Raw genomic sequence first — 6,980 nt, 5'->3', positions numbered from 1 at the left:
ATTCTGATGTGAAATTTCCCAAAATATAATATGACGTTCATACATATCTCCACATAATGTTTACCTTAACTGAAACATTCAAAACAACTAAATAATAAATAACTTTGGCTATCACTCATTTATTATTAAAAAAAAGAATAAAACAAACAAAAAAATTCTTATCTAATTAAAGTTTTTTTAATAACAACTAAAATTGGATCTCTTCAAATCTTTTCCAGGAAAAAGTTTCGTTATTAAAGTTGGAAAACGGAAACAACATGGCGAAGGTGCGTTTTGTTGAGACAAAACAGACTGACAAAATTACCTCGTATTAAAAATTTTACCGAAAGGGATAGGACAAAGAACTTACTTTTTAGGTAAGGGTTGTCCCACAATTACCTCAAGATTTGTGTTTCGTTCTTAATTTTGACAGTTGACAGTTCTAGATTAGTTAAAATTGAGCAATAAACGGAAAAAGCGATTGTTTTTTCTGATAAAAAATATTATTCCAGAAGAAATCAAATCCTTACGGTACGGGTTAACCAAAAGTTCCTAAATTTCTGTCAGGGTAATCATTTATATTTAATATTTTAACGTAAATGCTATTTGGAAGAGACTCAACCGAAAGCTTCGGAACCACCAGAGGACTTCGACAAGGCAATGTGCTGTCATGTAGCTGCTTCATTATTGTTTTTGAAAGAGTAATGCGCAACACCAACTTAATATCCAGTCTGATGTGAAGAAATTGGATCTTGACATTAACGAGGAGAAAACGAAGCATTTACTGCGGTTAAATAGATTTGATTCACACCGTAGACTTGGTCAAAACGTGACAATTGATAGGTATAACTTCGATGTGGTACACGGATTTGTTTATCTGGGCACTGCCGTTATTACTGGAAATGACATCAGCGCGAAGATCCAACGTAGAATTACCCTTGCTAGTCGCTGTTTCTTTGGCCTAAGTAGTTGAGGAGAAGTACCAAAGAGACACTGTACGAAACCGCATGGACCCTCTCCCGGGCGGATAAATGATATCTAAGTATCTTCGGGAGGAAGGTTCTGTGTACGATCTATGGTCCGGTTTGTGTCGATAGGCAAAGTAACATCTGGCGGAGAAGATATAATCAAGGGTTATGCGAGCTGTACAGCGACTTGCCACTGGTCAAAAATCTGCGTGTTCAGCGCTTAAGATGCTTAGGGTATGTTGAGCGATTGAACATCGAACCTCCAGCACGTAAGGTATTCAACGGCAAGCCTGAGGGAAAAAGAAGCAGAGGTAGGCCTCATCCCCGGTGGAGTGATCAAGTTAAGGCCGTTGCACGTCAACCTGTTATTTGAAACTGGAGGCAGCAAGCTAGAGATCGAGTAAGCTGGCGAAAGTTATTACTTGAACCTCAGGAGCACAATGCGTTGTAGCACCAACCGAAGTAAGTAAAGTAAGTAATTGTGACATAAGGAACCGATTTTCAAATGAAATATTTCGTTTTCACTCCTGTGGATTTTCTTCTGAGGGAACATACGCACCATTAATAGACCCATCTCTCTTTCTTTTCAATGTTGGTATAAGGGTTTTCAAATAGGGACGGCTTAATTCAGTCAGCTCGTAGCAGCCATATTGTTTCTCTTAACTTCTGTCACAATACCCTCTTTTAATAAGTCACTAAAGGCAAGCCATAATTTGAAGTACGGCAACATCACGAATGTTAATACTGGATTATCTAAAATATTGTTATCCATTAGCAACGTTTTGTGCTTTTTATGGTCGTCTTTCCAAATCGATATTCAATTTTTGGTTTGAAAAGTTCGGAACAACCGGCTCAGAAAACAATTAGCCATCATACTTTCGTCAACATAACGAAAGATCTGCCAAAAATATCACCGCTGTTCGTCAAAGAGTACAGCTGAACCCGATACTTTCAATTCCGTGTTGCTCGCAAGAACTTGTCTTATCATAGACCACAGCATGTCAGATTTTGCTTCGTTAGGTTTAAAAGCAGGAATGAAGTTCGAAAGTTTTATGAACAGGTGAAACGAAATTTACAGGTACATAAACCTAGAACCGAAGGCTGCAAAGACGAACGTGGAAACATCATAGTGGAACCGCAGTCAATGCTGAGGATATGAAAGGACTGCAGACTGTATAACGGCGACGACGAACTGAATTCCGCTGTCAAGCAGGATGATCCATTCAACATAGACGACGAAAGCCAACAATCCCGTCCTCCCGACTTAGATGAAGTAAAGATTGCCATATCTAAGCTGAAGTCTAATAAAGCTGCTGGAGCGGATGGCTTGAACGCCGAGCTCTTTAAAGCAGCTGGAGATAAGTTGGTTAGGAGCATGCACCAACTTATCTGTAAGATATGATCGGAAGAAAGCATGCCCGATGAATAAAACCTCAGTATTGTTTGCCCGACCCTGAAAAAAGGAGACCCTCTAAACTGCACCAACTATAGAGGAATCAGTCTTCTTAATATCGCCTATAAAATCTTCTCTGCCGTAATATGTAAACGTCTAAGGCCCATCGTCAATAACCTGATAGGTCCTTATAGTGTGGTTTTAGACCAGGGAAGTCCACAGTTGATCAAATATTCACATTACGGCAGATCCTGGAAAGAACCCAAGAACACCAAATCGACACCCACCATCTGTCGTTGATTTCAAGGCTGCATATGACATCATCTTCAGGGACGAGCTGTATAGAGCCATGTCTAGTTTTGGTATCCTTGCCAAGCTCGTGCGTTTGTGCAGGATGACCATGGAGAATTCACGCTGCTCCCTAAAGGCTTGGAAAAAACTTAACAGAACCTTTCGATGTCAAAAAAGGTTTTAGACAGGATTTTTTTTAACATCGTGCTTAAAAGAATAGTGCAGAGCTTACACGTCAACACTAGAAGCACTATCTTTCAAAAATCTGTCCAATAACTAGCATATCCTGATGACATTGACATAATCGGAAGAACTGAGCGTGATGTCAATGGAGCTTTTGTGAAGTCTGAGGCAGAAGCCGCAAAAATAGGTTTAACGGTTAACGAGGGCAAAACAAAGTACATGCTGTCGTCAAGAAAGGACATACAACACCGACGTCTTGGTCAAAACTTCACCACCGACAGACGTAACTTTAAGATAGTCAAGGACTTCGTCTACCTAGGCTCCGCTGTAAACGCAGAAAACAACACCAGCGCTGAGCTCAAACGCAGAATACCTTTTGCTAAAGGCTGTTTCTTTGGACTAAGAAATAAATTGAGTGGGATAGGATTGGGATACGTGCCACACAGCTCAAGACACAACCGAAATACTGCCAAAGCGGTTTCATAGCATAGTAATCTCGCGCCTAGATGACGTGAATTGGCCGCCAAGATTTTTGTTTTATATCGATGAATACCCTTATCATGATTAATCACTGTGCGAACAATTAGGAAGAGAGGATAGGATAAGAAAAGATATATTGGTGCACTTTGAGCTTATCATACCCTGCCACATCCGAAGAACAAGAATGAGAATCTAAGAACGAATATGAAAAGCTGAGAGTAATGTCATCAGCGAAATAATTAAGTAAGAAGTTTCAGACAGTTGATCATTTATATAAATAAGGAAAAGTGTCGGAGACAAAACGGAGCCCTTGGGCACACCAGCGTTTATTTTGTGGTTTTCAGATTTGAACCCGTCCAAGTCTACTTGAATTGAACGGTCTGAAAGGTAATTTCTAACCCAACGAAGAAGGGATTCATCAATACCAAATGCACGCATTTTCGATAAGAGACCTTCGTGCCAAACTCTATCAAATGCTTTTAAAATATCAAGTGCAATAATATTACTTTCTCTAAAACAATGTTAAAATTTGTTGCACTGTTGGGTGAGATGAACCATGAGATCACCAGTGGACCTATTGCTACGAAAGCCATACTGCCGGTTATTTAGAAGCATCCGTTCTTCAAGATATTTCTTAAGCTAAAAAATTGATCAGCGTTTCTATGACCTTGGAAAGAAGGGACGCAAGTGTAATTGGGCGATAGTTAGATGGTGAAGAGGATTCGCCTTTTTTAGGAACAGACTGGAAAAATGTAGTTTTCCATCCACTCGGAAAGAGACCTGTAGAATTGGACAGATGAAACAGCTTACACAGTGGTTTTGCAGCGTTGAAAAACACCTCTTCAGAACAATAGCGGGGATACTATCCGGGCCAACGAATTTGTAAATGTTAAGATTTTTAAGTACTTTAGTAACTGATTGAGCGCGAAAGAAGATTCGTTCTATATAATCTGTATCGCTTTCAAGTACAGGCGGAGTCATATCACTCATTGGCAGCATCTAATTAACAGCAAACTGTGCTGCAAGCAAATTGGCTTTCTCACTCGAGCTTACGTAGGGAGTGTAAATGGAAACGAGCGTAGGAACCGACGAAGATGTAGTGTTGCGCAAATTTTCACATTGAGTTTTTCAGACATTTTTACTACCATTGGGATATTACAGTATTTTCTGCCGTAATTTCTGATCATGCAAAAATGTAATGCGCCGTATATGTCCGTTACAGGTCTTTCTATGTAGCTTGTTTGAACTTATTCCGGTTTTCTGGAATAAACCGGACACTTACATTTTTGGTTCTAATAACCTCTTTACAGCTCGAATCAAACCATGAGTTTTCTTTGGGTTTGATAGATTTTACCCTATTGGGGATAACATTTCTCATTCCACAAAGAATCAAGTTTGTAATCATATCTGCACTCGAGTCCATGTCACTATCGAGGAAGCATAGTGACCAGTTAAAGTTCCTGAAAAATTTATTGAGACTGCCCCAGTTGGATTTCTCATATTGCCAAACGGTTCTCGTAGGTGTTTTAACTTCAACTGGCGTTTTTTGGCATGAGAAGTTTTCAGATATGACAGAAGATGGTGTGGTTTCATAAATCGCAGGACTATGCGAGTAAGCCACAAACCACCGCGGCTTTCAAAAACAACATAATCGATACCTTTGTTCAAATTTACCATGATTTATGCGTCAAAGTCGGCGAAAACTTTACCTTTAGAATGACACTTAGACGGTGTTATATGCCAAACTTACATAATTTCCTTGAGAATGCTCTCAAGTAAGGATAAAACCTTTTTAATAGCTCAAAATATACAACCAGTTTTATTCAAATCTTAAATCGACCCGCTTTTAATAAAACAGTTTAAGAATTATCATTCGTATTTTTAGAAGTATGGATGTCAAAGTTTTAATTTTTTTTATTCAACTGAACTAATTTGAAATTGTCATCTGTCACATATTTTATACAGTATTGCCAACAGTTTAATCCACAAATGACAGGCAATATGATTCTTCATTTCTGGAACACTTTTCATTTGTAGTGAAAGAATTGACGTCAATTTCCTGAATGTGGTTGTAAACATATCAATCAATCAACATTTAGATTGTCAACACGATATTTTTTCAAAATTTTTGACATTTCCTATATCATCAATCATATTTTGACATTCCCTATTTAATTTAATTTTTCCACACTGTTGACAAATTGTCTATAAACGCGACTGTCTTCGAATTTTGACAGAACCTTCATTCTCTACAAATTGTTGATGAAAAAACTTGTGTAAAATTAGTTTTACACATTCTTCAGATTTTTAGAAATTAAGTTTGACACATTGTTGACATGGGCTCTCTCCAAAATTGTTGACATTTATTTTTCTAAATACATGTTGTCATGTCAACGTTTTGTTCAAAATATTGAAATTACTTAATTATAAGTGTGGACTATGTTTTCTTGTTAAGGGATGTTTGTAACGTTTTTCTTTCCATATATTTTCGGACCAATTCCAACCAATTTTACTTTCGCTAATTTGAATATTGAGCCATAAGCCTATACTACATAATATGCTAATAATATTATTTAAACAAATTAAGTAAATATTCCAAAAACAAACACATTTCAACAAATTAATGTACCTAAGCGTGTGTGCGATAAGAAAATATTTAATAACAAAAAATGTGCGTAAACTATTCCATAATTTGCGGTTTCAGGGTCGTCTGTTTTTTTTTTCTATTTTCTATTTTCGGTTTTCTGTTTTCGATTCTATATTTTTTTTTTGCTTAACCATTTTTCACCCTCTTCCTGAGTCAATTTGTTTATATTTTCAATGCCATTGCTAAAGCTCAAAAGCTGATTAGAACAAAGTGATAAACAAAAAGTATAATTATTTTAGCAAATAAAACGATAGGATAGAATCAATAGGCAAAACAGCAAAACCCAACAACAACCATTTGGAAATGACGAAGATGATGATGAGGAAGTGTTTGAAAATAAAAAAAAGAAAAACTTAAATCAAGCACACAACGATAACAACAAAACGAAAATACGTACAAGTGTGAGTAGATGCTCGTAAAAATGAAAATAAGTGCTCGCAATTCTATATGTATTTTAATTTGAAGTTCAATGTGAAGGAGAAGAGTGAAAAAGCGCGTAAAACGTAATCAACGAAAACACACCCGGCATATTCTCTGATTCTGTTGTATTTTGTTTTTTTTTTGTATTTTCTAGGGGTAGTGTGAGTGCGCGCGTGTTAACTTCCGCACCCCACCCAAATCGTACACACCCACCGCACCCTACCGCACCACGCCGCGCCGCGTCAAATTTGAGAAAAAGCGTCATAGTAAAAGTTACTCGCATTTTCATATCAATTTACGAGTCTTCGAGGTGGGAATGGTTCTTTTTCCAAAAACGTGGATGCAGGATTGAGAAGTTTTAAATCAATTTATTTCACAAGTTCATCTAATTTACATTTGGCCTTGTGCGTCAGTTTTGAGTTTGAAGTCCTTTTAAACAAAAAAAAATGTTAAGAGGGGGTGATGGGTATAGGTGATGTGAGTAGGAGTACAAAAGGGGAACCTTTGCTGATAGAAATCAGTACCTTTTCTATAAAGGATTCATTTTATGTTAAACAAGGGCGTTTGGATTGTTCCTTATGTATAGGTAGTATAATAATTAGCGGAATTATTTAAAATA

This window comes from Eupeodes corollae, chromosome 1 (genome assembly GCF_945859685.1).
Source record: "Eupeodes corollae chromosome 1, idEupCoro1.1, whole genome shotgun sequence".
In the NCBI taxonomy this organism is placed as follows: domain Eukaryota; kingdom Metazoa; phylum Arthropoda; class Insecta; order Diptera; family Syrphidae; genus Eupeodes; species Eupeodes corollae.
The sequence above is the reverse complement of the archived record's forward strand: the minus strand, read 5'-3'. Positions refer to the sequence as shown.